Source organism: Phocoena sinus, chromosome 2, assembly GCF_008692025.1.
Source record: "Phocoena sinus isolate mPhoSin1 chromosome 2, mPhoSin1.pri, whole genome shotgun sequence".
Taxonomy (NCBI): Eukaryota; Metazoa; Chordata; class Mammalia; order Artiodactyla; family Phocoenidae; genus Phocoena; species Phocoena sinus.
Window position 1 is genome coordinate 103,076,021 of NC_045764.1, and position 19,104 is coordinate 103,095,124.

The following is a 19,104-nucleotide window of genomic DNA, read 5'->3' on the forward strand; positions in this document are numbered from 1 at the left end:
TAATGTGTTTACTGATGCTTTTCCCCTGATTGGAATGCCCCTCCTCTCCACCTGCAGGATAAAACTTTCCCATTTTTTAAGGCTCATTCAAATGCCTGTTCCTCTAGGAAACCTGCCCAAATTGACCTTATCTCTCTTTTTTTCTGTGTTCTCATAGCATTCCCTACTTCCTCAGGGAAGCCTTCCCAGACTGTATGCTCCCATAGTTACTGGTGCTTTGTCTTATATGACAGTACTTAAAGTACTTAATAGTTATATACCTATTATTGAGATTAAAGAAAATGTCTTCCTCTCCTACTATACTGGAAGTGACTTGGAGGCAAGAGCCATATCTGTTACCATGTACAGAGGGTACATAATATAGATGCTCAATAACATTTGTTGACTGGGTTAATTAATGGTTTTGAAATGATCATATATTCTGTTTTGTAGTGTGTGTAATTATATCTGTATATATTTGGATTCCTTATTCAGCCATAGGCTTTTTGAAGAGACAGATAAAATTTCTTATGTCTTTGTACCACACCCCTATCCCCACCTAGATCTGTGCCTGGGATAGAGTGGAAACTTAGATAAAATTGCCCTATGAATATCCCAGGAGAATGCAGATTCCAAGAGAGCCATGACTTTGTCTTCTCCCTTGCCATATCCCCAGGGGCTAGAATAGTCCTTGGTCCCTGGCATTTGCTTAGTAAATATTTGTTGGCTGAATGATTATAATTACCAGATAGATCCTTCTCCCATAGTTCCTGGTGGTACTAACAACTAATCTTCATTTTATTCCTAAATTTCTCTTCTCCCATTGAGATGTATTCCTGTTTGAGTGTGCTAAAGTGTGTCTTGAAGCAAGGTAAAATTCTCCCTGATAATTTCCTTTCCTATTCCATTGTTTATCAAATATTTACTGAGCATCTACCACATATCAGACACTGTGGAAGGACTGGTAAGCCCAAAGTAAAAATATAGACCCAGTCTGGTTAAAGACGGAAGTGAACACAATGGGAAAAGGGTCATGATAGTGACATGCAAAGGCTGCTCTGGGAACACCCCTCAGTGGGCAGGCCAGAATAGGCATCTGGAGAAAGTGATCTCTGAGCTGAGTCTGGAAGGACGAATAGAAGTTAACCTGGAGAATATGCCAAACAAAGGAAACAGCTTGCCCTAAAGGCACACCAGTAGGAGAGTGTGATTTAAATGCAGTGTGACTAGGACTTCCCTGGTGGTGCAGTGGTTAAGAATCCACCTACCAATGCAGGGGACACGGGTTCAAGCCCTGGTCTGGGAAGATCCCACATGCCACGGAGCAACTAAGCCTGTGTGCCACAACTACTGAGCCTGTGCTCTACAGCCCGCGAGCCACAACTACTGAGCCCACCATGCCACAACTACTGAAGCCCGTGCGCCTAGAGCGCGTGCTCCTCAACAAGAGAAGCCACCTCAATGAGAAGCCGGCACACCTCAACGAAGAGTAGCCCCCGCTCACCGCAACTAGAGAAAGCCCGCGTGCGGCAACGAAGACCCAACGCAGCCAAAAATATAAATAAATAAATTAATTAAAATAAATAAAATAAATAAATAAATTCATTGTGACTGAAGTGCACCGTGCTCTTGATCAAACATTGAGAGATGCAAAAAAAAAAAAAAATGCAGATCATGAAGAGCTTTAGTGCCATACTCAGTAAATTGTCTTGAAAGTGTTGGGCAGTTTTAAGCAGAACAGTGATTGGATCTGGCAGCTTGGTAGGATGGAATGGATTGGGCAAATCTATAGGCAGAGAACAGTTAAGAGGTGATTAGAGTAATCAAAATAAGGAATAAAGAGAAACAAAGCAAGAGTGATGAAAATAGAAAGATGATGGATTCAAGGTATATTTATAAAATATATACCCAATGAACACTTGTATGTCTAGAAAATTACTTACAGAAATAATTGCATGGGTGCTTAAAGATAAATGAATATAAAGATGTTTATTACATCATGTTTTAGCAATAATTAAAAATTGGAAACACTGTATGTCCATCAATATGAGATTAATTAAATTATTACTAATCAAAGCATGCAAACTTTAAAAAGAATGATGTAGAAACTGGGTCATTTGTAGAGATGTGGCTGGACCTAGAGTCTGTCATACAAAGTGAAGTAAGCCAGAAAGAGAAAAAACAAATATTGTATATTAATGCATATATGTGGAATCTAGAAAAATGGTACAGATGAACCTATTTGCAGGGTAGGACTAGAGACACAGATGTAGAGAATGGATGTGTGGACATGGGAGGAGGGGGAGGGTGGGATGAAATGGAGATTAGGATTGACATATATATACTACCATGCGTAAAATAGATAGCTATCGGGAACATGCTGTAAAGCACAGGAAGCTCAGCTCCATGTTCTGTGATGACCTAGACGAGTGGGATGGGGGTGGGAGGAGAGTCCAAGAGGGAGGCGATATAGGTATACATATAGCTGATTCACTTCATTGTACAGAAGAAACTAACACAACATTGTAAAGCACTTATACTCCAATAAAAACAATAAAAAGAATGATGTATAAAAATAAAAATATTAACTGAAAACAAACTGTAAATTGATCTTGTGTGTATAATATCACATTTTTGCTTAAATGTGTATAACATATGTGTATTGTGTGGTGGTATATGCATTGAAAGAAATTCTGGAAGGATTTACATAAAGACTGTCAACCATGTTTTTCTTTGGGGAATAGGGTCAGGGGTGATGGGTTTTCATTTTCCAATTTATAAACTTGTGTTTTCATTTTTTTCAAAACTAAATGCAACATGTGAGCCTGGATAGAAAAAAACATTTCTTCTCTTTCTATAAAGGACATTTGTGGAAGAATTGGTGAAATTTGAATAAGGTTTCTAGATTAGATAATAGTACCATATCAATGTTAATTCTTTGATTTTGATAATGGTACTGACTTTATGGGAGACAATGTCCTTGTTTATGGGAAATTCACAGTGAAATATTTAGGAGTAATTGGGCCTTATGTCTGCAACGGATTCTCAAACGGAACAGAAAAAATAATAGATGTGGTAAAATGTTAACATTTGGGGAATCTGGATTAAAGTAAACAGGGATTCTTCTATATTTTCACTTTTTTGTAAGTCTGAAATTATATATATGTATATATTTAATTTTTGGCTGCACGCGGGCTTTCTCTGGTTGCGACGAGTGGGGGCTACTCTTCTTTGCGGTGTGCGGGCTTCTCATTGCACTGGCTTCTCTTGTTGTGGAGCACGGCTCTAGGTGTGCTGGCTTTAGTAGTTGTGGTGCACTTGCTCCGCGGCATGTGGGATCTTCCCTGACCAGGGATGGGACCCATGTCCCCGGCGTTGGCAGGTGGATTCTTATTTATTTATTTATTTTTTGCAGTACGCGGGCCTCTCACTGTTGTGGCCTCTCCCGTTGCGGAGCACAGGCTCCGGACGCGCAGACTCAGAGGCCATGGCTCACGGGCCCAGCCGCTCCGCCGCATGTGGGATCTTCCCAGACCGGGGCACGAACCCGTGTCCCCTGCATCGGCAGGCGGACTCTCAACCACTGTGCTACCAGGGAAGCCCTATCACTTTTTTATTTTTGGCTGCGCTCGTGGCTTGAAGGATCTTAGTTCCCTGACTAGGGGTGGAACTCAGGCAGTGAAAGCCCATCCTAGCCACTGGACCGCCAGGCAATTCCCTTGCAGCATATTTTAAAGAAAATTCCAGACATTCTATCCAACATATCTCAACAAGCATCTCTTAAAAATACAGACATTTTCTTACATAACTACAAGGTCATTATCACACCTAAAAATTAAGGATAATTCTTTGATATCAATTTTTTTTAAAAACTGCTATACATGTATACTGGGGTTGATCAAATAAGTAAATGTATAATGGGTGTTGGGAGATAGGGTTCTCACTGTCAGAAAGAGAAGACGGGGAAGAAGCAAGAAGGGAAGACTGGAATGAACCCTGTGGTACTGGAAATAGATTTGGAGACATCAGCATGAACTCATGTTTAGGTTAATATATGTAGAGATAAAGAGACAGAAACAATGAGAGAAAGTGTGTATCCACAAGTTAGTATACGTACATATATTACCTAGCTCTGTCCACTGAGAGGGCCTAGAAACAATGACGTCTCCATAGCGATGAGAACACCTTATGTCCAAATTTTGGTTTCAAAATACCATTCTCCAATAAAGGCAACCAAAGATCCTTGGAGAAATGTCTAATTTTAGATCTGGGGCAAGGAAAATACAAAATAATTCTGGAGCATCTTGTAGTACCAAAAAGGAAGTGTTAAAATTTTAAAAGGATGTAGGAGTCCACCTTAAAGATTTTCCCAATGGCCAAATGGAATAATTTGAGCAACAAAATAAATAATGTAGTATTAGATTATAATCCAAAGTATAAAATAAATGTACATGAGTCCATACTGAGACACATAAATGACTGAATACATAACTAACTGGTGGAGTAGAAGCAAACCTTTACAGAAGAATTCCAAGTAATGTATGGAGATACTCTTCCTTATAAGAGGTGGTACTTAAACACTTCTTTCTAGTTTTGAGGCTGCGCAGGACTTGCAGTCTTGCTTCCAAAGAATATAGAAAAGGAAAACATTAAGGTGGGGAAACCTGGGAAACACTACCTTAACCAAGTAGTATTCATTTTTAAATTATGTTATCACAACGTTGTACAACCATCACCTCTAGTTCCATAATTTTTCATCACCTCAAACAGAAATTCTGTACCTATTAAGCAACAACTCCCATTCTCTCCTTCTCTCAGCCTCTGTTAACCTCTAATCTATTTTCTGTCTCTATGAATTTGACTATTCCAGATATTTCACATAAATGGAATCATACAATATTTGTCCTTTTGTGTCTGGCTTATTTCATTTATCATTGTTTCCAAGGTTCATTAATGGTGTGGTGTATATCAGAACTTCATTCTTTTTTATTGCTGAAAAATATCCCATTGTATGTATATACCACATTGTTTATCCATTTATCTATTGTTGGACAATTGGGTTGTTTCCTTCTTTTGGCTATCATGAATAATGCTGCATCAATATTGTGAACGTTGATGTACAAGTGCCTGTTTAAATCCATGTTCTCAATACTTTGGGGTATATACCTAGGCATGGAATTGCTAGGTCATATGGTAGGGTAGTTCTATGTTTAACTTTTTGAGGAACCACCAAACTGTCTTCCACAGCAAAGGCACCATTGTACATTCCCACCAGCAATATACAAGGGTTCCAATTTCTCTGCATCCTCCCCAACACTGTGGCTTTCTTTAAAAAAAAGTATAGCCATCCTTATAGGTGTGAAATGGTAACTCACTGTGGTTTTGATTTGCATTTCCTTCATGAGTAATGATATTGAGCATCCTTTCATGTGTCTATTGGCCATCTGTCTAATCAAGAAATGTCTAATCAAGTCCTTTGCCCATTTTTTAACTGAGTTGTTTGTGTCTTTGTTGTTAAGTTGTAGGAGATACATGACTTGCAAATATTTTCTCTAATTCTGTGTGCTGTCATTTTGCTCTCTTGATAGTGTCTTTTGATACACAAAAGTTTTTAATATGAATGAAGTCCTATTTGTCCACTTTTTCTTTTATTGTCTGTGCTTTTGTCATAGTTAGGAACCATGGCCAAATTCAAGGTCATTAAGACTTGCCCCTAAATTTTCTTCTAAGAATTTTATGTTTCTTGCTGTTACATTTAGATATTTCATCCATTTTTAGTTAATTTTTGTATATAGTGTAAGGTAAGGTTCCAACCTTATTCTTTTTCACGTGGATATCCAGTTTTCCCTGCACAGTTTGTTGAAGAGATTATTCTTCCCCCCATTGAAGGGTCTTGGCATCCTTGTTGAATATCAATTGACCATAGATGTGAGAGTTTATTTCTGGATTCTTAATTCTACTCCATTGGGCTATATGTCTACCCTTATGCCAGCACTGCACTGTTTTGATAATGGTAACTTTGTATAGTAAGTTTTAAATTTGGGAATTGTGAGTCCTCCAACTTTATTCTTCTTTTTCAAGATTGTTTTGGCTATTCTGGATCCCTTGAAATTCCATATAAATTTTAGGATGAGTTTTTCAATTTCTGCAAAAAACACCATTGGGATTTTGATAGTGATTGCATTGAATCTGTATATCACTTTGGGTAATATTATCAACAATATTAAGTAGTTTTCTATGCACAAGTCCTGCATCTCCTTGGTTAAATTTATTTCTAAGTATTTTATTCTTTTTTGATGCTTTTGTAAATGGAATTGTTTTCTCATAGACGACTGACTTTTGACACAGGCAATTTAGTTGAAAAAAAATCTTTTCAACTAATGGTCCTTGAACAATTGGATATCTATATGCAGAAAGCAAAAACAAAAGACACACACACACAAGGACTTTAATCCATACCTCAAATCATATAGAAAAATTAACTCAAAATGAATCATATTCCTAATGTGAATACAAAACTGTAGGTCTAGATTTCTAGCATTTTAGAAGAAAATGTGGGAGGAAATCCGTGTGACCTTGAGTTTGGCAAAGATTTCTTAGATATGACACCAAAAGCATGCTTCATTAAAGGACAAATTGATAAGGAAGATGGCGGAAGAGTAAGACGCGGAGATCACCTTCCTCCCCACAGACACACCAGAAATACATCTACACGTGGAACAACTCCTACAGAACACCTACTGAACGCTGGCAGAAGACCTCAGACCTCCCAAAAGGCAAGAAACCCCCCACGTACCTGGGTACAGCAAAAGAAAAAAGAATAAACAGAGACAAAGGATAGGGACGGGACCTGCACCAATGGGAGGGAGCTGTGAAGGAGGAAAGGCCTCCACACACTAGGGAGCCCCTTCGCGGGCTGAGACTGCGGGTGGCGGAGGGGGAAGGCTTCGAAGCCGCGGAGGAGAGCGCAGCCACAGGGGTTCGGAAGGGAAAGTGGAGAGATTCCCGCACAGAGGATCAGGGCCGACCAGCACTCACCAGGCCGAGAGGCTTGTCTGCTCACCCGCCGGCGCGGGCGGGGCTGGGAGTTGAGGCTCGGGCTTCGGTCAGAGCGCCGGGAGAGGACTGGGGCTGGTGGCGAGAACACAGCCTGCAGGGGGTTAGTGCGCCACGGCTAGCCGGGAAGGAGTCCGGGAAAAGGTCTGGAGCTGCCGAACAGGCGAGAGACTTTTTCTTACCTCTTTGTTTCCTGGTGCGCGAGGAGAGGGGATTAAGAGCGCTGCTTAATGGAGCCCCAGAGACGGACGCGAGCCGCAGCTAAAAGCGCGGACCCCAGAGATGGGCATGAGATGCTAAGGCTGCTGCTGCCACCACCAAGACGCCTGTGTGCGAGCACAGGTCACTCTCCACACACCCCTTCCGGGGAGCCTGTGCAGCCCGCCACTGCCAGGGTCCCGGGATCCAGGGTCAACTCCTCCGGGAGAACGCACGGCGCACCTCAGGCTGGTGCAACGTCACACCATCATGCCGGCCTCTGCAGCCGCAGGCTCGCCCCGCACTCCGCGCCCCTCCCTTCCCCCCGGCCTGAGTGAGCCGGAGCCCCCGAATCAGCGGCTCCTTTAACCCCGTCCTGTCTGAGCGAAGAACAGACGCCCTCCAGCGACCCACACGCAGAGGCGGGGCCAAATCCAAAGCTGAGCCCCTGGGAGCTGTGAGAACAAAGAAGAGAAAGGGAAATCTCTCCCAGCAGCCTCAGAAGCAGCGGATTAAAGCTCCACAATCAACTTGATGTACCCTGCATCTGTGGAATACATGAATAGACAACGAATCATCCCAAATTAAGGAGATGGACTTTGAGAGCAAGATTTATGATTTTTTTCCCCTTTTCCTCTTTTTGTGAGTGTGTATGTGTATGCTTCTGTGTGCGATTTTGTCTGTATAGCTTTGCTTCCACCATTTGTCCTAGGGTTCTATCCGTCCGTTTAAAAAATTTTTTTTCTTTTCTTTTTCTCTTAATAATTATTTTTTATTTTAATACTTTATTATATTTTATCTTAATTTTATTTTACTTTATCTCCTTTCTTTTTTTCCTTCCTTCCCTCCTTCCTTCCTTCCTCCCTCCCTCCCTCCCTCCCTTCTTTCTTTCTTTCTTTCTTTCTCTCTTTCTACTTCTACTAATTCTTTCTTTCTACTTTTTCTCTCTTTTATTCTGAGCCATGTGGATGAAAGACTCTTGGTGCAGCAGCCAGGAGTCAGTGCTGTGCCTCTGAGGAGGGAGAGCCAACTTCAGGACACTGGTCCTCAAGAGACCTCCCAGCTCCACATAATATCAAATGGCGAAAATCTCCCAGAGATCTCCATCTCAACACCAGCACCCAGCTTCACTCAACGACCAGCAAGCTACAGTGCTGGACATCCTATGCCAAACAACTAGCAAGACAGGAACACAACCCCACCCATTAGCAGAGAGGCTGCCTAAAATCATAATAAGTCCACAGACACCCCAAAACACACCACCAGACGTGGACCTGCCCACCAGAAAGTCAAGATCCAGCCTCATCCACCAGAACATAGGCACTAGTCCCCTCCACCAGGAAGCCTACACAACCCACTGAACCAACCTTAGCCACTGGGGACAGGCACCAAAAACAACGGGAACTACAAACCTGCAGCCTGCAAAAATGAGACCCCAAACACAGTAAGATAAGCAAAATGAGAAGACATAAAAACACACAGCAGATGAAGGAGCAAGATAACCCACCAGACCTAGCAAATGAAGAGGAAATAGGCAGTCTACCTGAAAAAGAATTCATAATAATGATAGTAAAGATGATCCAAAATCTTGGAAATAGACAAAATGCAAGAAACATTTAACAGGGACCTAGAAGAACTAAAGATGAAACAAACAATGATGAACAGCACAATAAATGAAATTAAAAATACTCTAGATGGGATCAATAGCAGAATAACTGAGGCAGAAGAACGGATAAGTGACCTGGAAGATAAAGTAGTGGAAATAACTACTGCAGAGCAGAATAAAGAAAAAAGAATGAAAAGAACTGAGGAGAGCCTCAGAGACCTGTGGGACAACATCAAATGCACCAACATTCGAATTATAGGGGTTCCAGAAGAAGAAGAGAAAAAGAAAGGGACTGAGAAAATATTTGAAGGGATTATAGCTGAAAACTTCCCTAATATGGGATAGGAAATAGTTAATCAAGTCCAGGAAGCACAGAGAGTCCCATACAGGATAAATCCAAGGAGAAATATGCCAAGACACATATTAATCAAACTGTCAAAGATTAAACACAAAGAAAACATATTAAAAGCAGCAAGGGAAAAACAACAAATAACACACAAGGGAATCCCCATAAGGTTAACAGCTGATCGTTCAGCAGAAACTCTGCAAGCCAGAAGGGACTGGCAGGATATATTTAAAGTGTTGAAGGAGAAAAACCTGCAACCAAGATTACTTTACCCAGCAAGGATCTCATTCAGATTTGATGGAGAAATTAAAAGCTTTACAGACAAGCAAAAGCTGAGAGTTCAGCACCACCAAACCAGCTTTACGACAGCTGCTAAAGGAACTACTCTAGGCAAGAAACACAAGAGAAGGAAAAGACATACAATAACGAACCCAAAACAATTAAGAAAATGAGAATAGGAACATACATATCGATTATTACCTTAAATATAAATGGACTAAATGCTCCCACCAAAAGACACAGATTGGCTGAACGGATACAAAAACAAGACCCATATATTTGCTGTCTACAGGAGACCCATTTCAGACCTAGAGACACATACAGACTGAAACTGAGGGGATGGAAAAAGATATTTCATGCAAATGGAAACCAAAAGAAAGCTGGAGTAGCAATTCTCATATCAGACAAAATAGACTTTAAAATAAAGACTATTAGAAGAGACAAAGAAGGACACTACATAATGATCAAGGGGTCGATCCAAGAAGAAGATATAACAATTGTAAATATTCACCCAACATAGGAGCACCTCAATACATAAGGCAAATACTAACAGCCATAAAAGGGGAAATCAACAGTAACACATTCATAGTAGGGGACTTTAACACCCCACTTTCACCAATGGACAGATCACCCAAAATGAAAATAAATAAGGAAACACAAGCTTTAAATGATACACTAAAGAAGATGGACTTAATTGATATTTATAGGACATTCCATCCAAAAACAACAGAATACACATTTTTCTCAAGTGCTCATGGAACATTCTCCAGGATAGATCATATCTTGGGTCACAAATCAAGCCTTGGTAAATTTTAAAAAATTGAAATTGTATCAAGTATCTCTTCCGACCACAATACTATGAGACTAGATATCAATTACAGGAAAAGTTCTGTAAAAAATACAAACACATGGAGGCTAAACAATACACTACTTAATAACGAAGTGATCACTGAAGAAATCAAAGAGGAAATAAAAAAATACCTAGAAACAAATGACAATGGAGACACGACGATGCAAATTTATGGGATGCAGCAAAAGCAGTTCTAAGAGGGAAGTTTATAGCAATACAATCCTACCTTACAAAACAGTAAACATCTCAAATAAACAACCTAACCTTGCACATAAAGCAATTAGAGAAAGAAGAACAAAAAACCCCCCAAAGTTAGCAGAAGGAAAGAAATCATAAAAATCAGATCAGAAACAAATGAAAAAGAAATGAAGGAAATGATAGCAAAGATCAATAAAACTAAAAGCTGGTTCTTTGAGAAGATAAACAAAATTGATAAACCATTAGCCAGACTCATCAAGAAAAAGAGGGAGAAGACTCAAATCAATAGAATTAGAAATGAAAAAGGAAAAGTAACAACTGACCCTGCAGATATACAAAAGATCATGAGAGATTACTACAAGCAACTCTATGCCAATAAAATGGACAACCTGGAAGAAATGGACAAATTCTTAGAAATGCACAACTTGCCAAGACTGAATCAGGAAGAAATAGAAAATATGAACAGACCAATCACAAGCACTGAAATTGAAACTGTGATTAAAAATCTTCCAACAATCAAAAGCCCAGGACCAGATGGCTTCACAGGCGAATTCTATCAAACATTTACAGAAGAGCTAACACCTATCCTTCTCAAACTCTTCCAAAATATAGCAGAGGGAGGAACACTCCCAAACTCATTCTACGAGGCCACCATCACCCTGATACCAAACCAGACAAGGATGTCACAAAGAAAGAAAACTGCAGGCCAATATCACTGATGAACATAGATGCAAAAATCCTCAACAAAATACTAGCAAACAGAATCCAACAGCACATTAAACGGATCATACACCATGATAAAGTGGGGTTTATTCCAGGAATGCAAGGATTCTTCATTATATGTAAATCAATCAACGTGATACACCATATTTACAAATTGAAGGAGAAAAACCATATGATCATCTCAATAGATGCAGAGAAAGCTTTCGACAAAATTCAACAGCAATTTATGATAAAAACCCTGCAGAAAGTAGGCATAGAGGGAACTTTCCTCAACATAATAAAGGCCATATATGACAAACCCACAGCCAACATCGTCCTCAATGGTGAAAAACTGAAAGCATTTCCACTAAGATCAGGAACAAGACAAGGTTGCCCACTCTCACCACTCTTATTCAACATAGTTTTGGAAGTTTTAGTCACAGCAATCAGAGAAGAAAAGGAAATAAAAGAAATCCAAATCGGAAAACAAGAAGTAAAGCTGTCACTGTTTGCAGATGACATGATACTATACATAGAGAATCCTAAAGATGCTACCAGAAAACTCCTAGAGCTAACCAATGAATTTGGTAAAGTAGCAGGATACAAAATTAATGCACAGAAATCTCTGGCATTCCTATACACTAATGATGAAAAATCTGAAAGTGAACTCAAGAAAACACTCCCATTTACCATTGCAACAAAAAGAATAAAATATCTAGGAATAAACCTACCTAAGGAGACAAAAGACCTGTATGCAGAAAATTATAAGACACTGATGAAAGAAATTAAAGATGATACAAATAAATGGAGAGATATACCATGTTCTTGGATTGGAAGAATCAACATTGTGAAAATGACTCTACTACCCAAAGCAATCTACAGATTCAATGCAATCCCTATCAAACTACCACTGGCATTTTTCACAGAACTAGAACAAAAACTTTCACAATTTGTATGGAACCACAAAAGACCCCGAATAGCCAAAGCAATCTTGAGAACGAAAAACGGAGCTGGAGAAATCATGCTCCCTGACTTCAGACTATACTACAAAGCTACAGTAATCAAGACAGTATGGTACTGGCACAAAAACAGAAAGATCAATGGAACAGGATAGAAAGCCCAGAGATAAACCCATGCAAATATGGTCATCTTATCTTTGATAAAGGAGGCAGGAATGTACAGTGGAGAAAAGGCAGCCTCTTCAATAAGTGGTGCTGGGAAAACTGGACAGCTACATGTAAAAGTATGAGATTAGATCACTCCCTAACACCATACACAAAAATATGCTCAAAATGGATTAAAGACCTAAATGTAAGGCCAGAAACTATCAAACTCTTAGAGGAAAACATAGGCAGAACACTCTATGACATAAATCACAGCAAGATCCTTTTTGACCCACCTCCTAGAGAAATGGAAATAAAAAAAAAATAAACAAATGGGACCTAATGAAACGTCAATGCTTTTGCACAGCAAAGGAAACCATAAACAAGACCAAAAGACAACCCTCAGAATGGGAGAAAATATTTGCAAATGAAGCAACTGACAAAGGATTAATCTCCACAATATATAAGCAGCTCATGCAGCTCAATAAGAAAAAACCAAACAACCCAATTCAAAAATGGGCAGAAGACCTAGACATTTCTGCAAAGGAGATATACAGACTGCCAACAAACACATGAAAGAATGCTCAACATAATTAATCATTAGAGAAATGCAACTCAAAACTACAATGAGATATCATCTCACACCAGTCAGAATGGCCATCATCAAAAAATCTAGAAACAATAAATGCTGGAGAGGGTGTGGAGAAAAGGGAACCCTCTTGCACTGCTGGTGGGAATGTAAATTGATACAGCCACTGTGGAGAACAGTGTGGAGGTTCCTTAAAAAACTACAAATAGTACTACCATATGACCCAGCAATCCCACTACTGGGCATATACCCAGAGAAAACCATAATTCAAAAAGAGTCAAAAAAAAAAAAAAAAAAAGACTCATGTACCAAAATGTTCATTGCAGCTCTATTTACAATAGCCAGGAGATGGAAACAACCTAAGTGTCCATCATCGGATGAATGGATAAAGAAGATGTGGCACATATATACAATGGAATATTACTCAGCCATAAAAAGAAACGAAATTGAGCTATTTGTAATGAGGTGGATAGACCTAGAGTCTGTCATACAGACTGAAGTAAGTCAGAAAGAGAAAGACAAATACCGTATGCTAACACATATATATGGAATTTAAGGGAAAAAAATGTCATGAAGAACCTAGGGGTAAGACGGGAATAAAGACACAGACCTACTAGAGAATGAACTTGAGGATATGGGGAGGGGGAAGGGTAAGGTGTGGCAAAGCAAGAGAGTGGCATGGACATATATACACTACCAAACGTAAGGTAGATAGCTAGTGGGAAGCAGCTGCATAGCACAGGGAGATCAGCTCTGTGCTTTGTGACCACCTAGAGGGGTGGCATAGGGAGGGTGGGAGGGAGGGAGACGCAAGAGGGAGGAGATATGGGGATATATGTATATGTATAGCTGATTCACTTTGTTATAAAGCAGAAACTAACACACCATTGTAAAGCAATTATACTCCAATAAAGATGCAAAAAAAAAAAAAAAAGGACAAATTGATAAATGGGACTTCAACAAAACTAAAAACCTGCTCTTAAAGGGGAATTCCCTGGTGGTCTAGTGGTTAGGATTTGGTGCTTTCACTGCCAGGGATACACAGTGCGGCCAAAAAAAAAAAAAGAAAAGAAACAAAACAGAACAAAGAAACACCTCTGCTCTTCAATAACCACTATTAAAAGACTGAAAAGACAAGCCAAAGACTGGGAATATATTTGATAGAGAAGTTTCTTCAGAATATATGAAGAACTCTCAAAATTCAAAATATGGAGAAAAAAAACCAAACCCAACCTAGTTAAAAATGGGCCAACGATTTTGACACTTCACGCACATTCATTTGCTTATATATAAGCACACGAATATGTGTTCATCATCATTAGTCATTAGGGAAATACAAATTAAACCACAATGAAAGGGGCTTCCCTGGTGGCACAGTGGTTAAGAATCCACCTGCCAATGCAGGGGACACAGGTTCGAGCCCTGGTCCCGGAAGATCCCATATGCTGTGGAGCAAAAAAGCCCACGTGCCACAACTATTGAGCCTGCACTCTAGAGCCCGAGAGCCACAACTACTAGAGCCCATGCTCCACAACTACTGAAACCCACACGCCTAGAGTCCGTGCTCCTCAACAAGAGAAGCCACCGCAATGAGAAGCCCACGCACCGTAATGAAGAGTAGCCCCCACTCAGCACAACTAGAGAAAGCCTGCTTGTAGAAACAAAGACCCAACACAGCCAAAAATAAATAAATTAAAACAACAACAACAACAAACCACAACGAGAACCACTACACACCTATTAGAATTAATCAAAATAAAAAGACTAAACATTCTGTGCTGACAATAATGTGGAGAACCTGGAAATCTCATACATTGCTTGTGGGAATGGAAAACGGTACAATTACTTTGGAAAAGTTTGGCAGCTTCTTCAAAAGTTAAACATATACCCCACATAGCTACTATTTGATCTAGCCATTCAGCTTCTAGGTATTTCCCCAAGGGAAAAGAAGGCATATGTCCAAACAAAGACTTGTACAGGAACATTTATAGCAGCTTTATTTGTTATAGCTCCAAACTGGAAACAACTCAAACGTCCATCAACAAATGAATGGACAAATTGTGGTATATACATATGATAAAATACCACTCAGCAACAAAAATGAAGGAATTATTGATACATGCAAGAACATGGATGGATCTCAAAATCATTATGTTGAATGAAATAAGCCCGACAAAAAAAGTCTATGTGATTCTTGTATATAAAACTCCAGAAAATGCAAACTAATCTCTAGTGATAGAAAGTACCTGTGTTACCGGGCGAGAGAAGTGTGGGGAGGGTTGGGAGGGATGGTTTACAAAGGAGCATGCAGAAACTTTTGGGGATGATGGATATCTTCACTATCTTTTTTTTTGGTATGCGGGCCTCTCATTGTTGTGGCCTCTCCTGTTGCGGAGCACAGGCTCCGGACGTGCAGGCTCAGCGGCCATGGCTCACGGGCCCAGCTGCTCCGCGGCATGTGGGATCTTCCCGGACTGGGGCACGAACCCGTGTCCCCTGCATCGGCAGGCGGACTGTCAACCACTGCGCCACCAGGGAAGCCCTTCACTATCTTTATTGTAGTGATGGCTTCAAGGCTTTATACATATGTCAAAACTTACCAAATTTGCATTTTAAATATATACAGTGGATTGTATGCCAATTCTATCTCAATAAAATTGTTTAAAAAGCTACTAATCTGATGTACAGTTAATTTCATTTGTTTCAGTCCTCAATTTTTAGGAGTTGCTTTTCAATTCTATTTTTGAATATGTAAAATAATTATATTTCTATAGACAAAATTATATAACAAGTTAAATTCAGGGAAGTCTTCCTTTCATATTTTTACTTCTATAATGTTCCCTTCCTATCTTCATAGGTAAATTTTTTTTGTAATTTCTGTTTTATCTTCTAGTGTTTCTTTTTGATATGCATTTATTAATATATCCCTCCCCCCTTTTTTTGGCCACAGCATGCGCCATCTTAGTTCCCCAACCAGGGATCAACCCTGTGCCCCCTGCAGTGGAAACGCGGGTTCTTAACCACTGGACCGCCAGGGAAGTCCCTATATTTCCCCTTTCTCAAACAAAGAATTGCACATTATGTAACCTTCTACACCTTTTATTTTCATTTAACAATAAATTTGCCTCATATTAGTGTATGAAGGTCTTTCTCATTTCTTTTTATGTGTGCATAATACTCAACTGTGATTTGTCACTGATAAACAGTTATCAATCATTTGCTATTATAAATACTACTGCGAAGAATAACCTTGTTCATAAGTGATCTCATATTTTTGCCAGTGCATCTTTGAGACAGATTCCTCGAAGTGGGATTGCTGGGTTAAAGATAAATACATATGTAACTTTCCTAGACAGGGCCATGTTCACTACAGAGTGGTTACACTATCTGGCATTCTCACCAGCAATATATGAGTGTTTGTGGCTCCCTAAACTTGCCAACACAATATGTTATGAAATACTTGGATCTGCCAGTCTGAGAGATGGAAAGTAGTACTTTGATGGAGTTTCTGTTTGCTTATCCCACTAAAAGTGAGGTTGAATATCTTTTAATATGTTCAAGGGCCATTAAAATTTTTTTTTCTGTGAACTGTTTATGTCTTTTGCTCAAATTTCTATTGTCATTGGCTTTCTCTTTTTAGAAGTTCTTTGTATAGTAAAGCTATTAGCCCTTTGTGATTTAAGTTGAGGATGTTATTCCCCAATTTATCACTGTTTTTTTATTTCATCTGTAGTGGGCTTTTCTCTCTCTCTCTCTCTCTCTCTCTCTCTCTCTCTCTCTCTCTCTCTGTGTGTGTGTGTGTGTGTGAGAGAGAGAGAGAGAGAGAGAGAGAGAGAGAGAGTTTGGACATCTAAAAGATCTTCTTTTATTTCTATGTAGTCAAGTTTATCAGTCTTTTCTTTTATTGCTTCTAGACTTTTGGATCATAGGAAGAGTTCCCCTAATCCTCAGTTGTAAAGGTGTTCATCCATGTTTTCTTCCAGTACTTGTATGTTTCATTTTACATTTAGATTTCCGATCCACTTGAAATTTATCTTGGTGAACAGTGTGAGATACAGACCCAATGTTATATCTTTCCAAATGGCTATCCAGTTTTCTCAACTCTTTATTAAAAAACTCAATCCTGGGAATTCCCTGGCAGTCCAGTGTTTAGGACTCCGCGCTTCTACCGCCAGGGGCTCAGGTTCCATCCCTGGTTAGCCCGCATCCCACTGGCTTTGCAGTGAGGCCAAAACGAAAACAAAAAACAAAAAAACCTCAATCCCACCCCGCCCCCACTGAATTCCTCACCTCTATCACAAATTAATAATTTCAACTGTACATGTTTCTATTTCTGGACTTTCTATTCTATTTTACTGGTCTGTATGTTTACCCATGCACCAATAGCACACTTTTTAAATTATAGAGACTTTATAATATGTTTTAATATTGGGTGTGGCTAGCTTCCCACCCCACATGACACTAAAAGATTTTCAGGGTTTTCCTGGATACTCTTGTTTGTTTGGATATTTTCCATATGAAATTTATAATCAATTTGTTTAATTCTAGAAAGGCAACCTGTGTTTTTCGTTTGTTTTGGATCAAGTTAAATTTATAAATTAACTTAGGAAGAATTGACATCATTGGGATGTTGACTCTTCCTATCCAACATTATGATGTTGACTTGTTATTTTATTTATGTTGACTTTTGTCTCTTTCAATAATGGTTTAAAGTTTTCTTCATATATATTTCGTTAAGTTATTGCCTAAGTATTTTATCTTTATTTTTATTTTAAATAGTCTTCTGTCCTCTTACATCTTCTACCTGATTATTACTTGAATATGGAAAGGTTACTGTATTTCTTTCTCTTAAGTTTATAACTTGTTACTTTACTAGATTTTCTTATTATTTACAGTAGTTTCTCGATTGATTCTCTCCGATTTTCAACATACAATGATATAATCTACTAAAAGAAGTGTTTTTATCTTATCCTTTTAAATTAGTGTTCCCATACCATGTTAAGTGGTAGTGGTAGTCTTGTCTCATTCTTGACTAGCAAGAATGACTCTAAAGTTCCCTCATGTAAAAAACATGCAGGGGACTTCCCTGGTGGTCCAGTGGGTAAGACTTTGTGCTCCCAATGCAGGGGGCCCGGGTTCGATCCCTAGTCAGGGGACTAGATCCTGCATGCATGCCACAACTAAGAGTCCACATGCTGCAACTAAGGAGTCCGCATGCCGCAACTAAAAGATCCCACATGATGCAACAAAGATCCTGCGTGCCACAACTAAGACCTGGCAAAGCCAAAATAAATAAATAATAAGTAAATAAAAATAAAAAACATGCTGGATTTTGCATACACAGACATCTTTTAATCATATTAAGGGAATATCCATTGATTCCTACTTCATTGAAATTTTAAATCAAAAATGGATATAAATTATGACAAATGCTTTATTGGCAACTGTGGAGATTAGCATATGATATTTCTTCTTAGAAATATTATTTAATGTAATAAGTTACATTAATAGATTTCCTAATATTGAACAATCCTTTCGTTTTTTTTTTTTTTTTTTTTTTTTTTGCGGTACGCGGGCCTCTCACTGTTGTGGCCTCTCCCGTTGTGGAGCACAGGCTCTGGACGCGCAGGCTCAGTGGCCATGGCTCACGGGCCTAGCCGCTCCGTGGCATGTGGGATCTTCCCGGACCTGGGCACGAACCTGTGTCCCCTGCGTCCGCAGGCAGACTCTCAACCACTGCACCACCAGGGAAGCCCAATCCTTTCGTAGTGAACATCACTTAATCATAATGTATACTTTTAAAAATATGTTGTGGGATTCTATTCTATTTTCTATCTTTTTTAAGATTTTTGCACCAATATTCACAAGTGAGATTGTTCTGTAGTTTTCTTGTGTGTATGTGTGCAATCTTTATCATTTTTTTTTTGCTAAGCTCATCTCATAAATGTTTTTGTAAGTTTTCTTCTTTTTCTATGACCCAGAATGCTTAAGTAGAATTAAGATTATATTTAGGAAAACTATGTAATGGTTTGAGTTGTGGGCTGAACTAATCACTTTTTAATGGGACACCTTTTTAACCTGAAAGAACAAGTAACAAAAACTATACTTATTCAGATTTGGGTATTTGGTAGACATTTTCTCAAAAATACACAAAATGAGCTTGTCACTTCAAGGAAAACAAGTGACTTAGTATTTATT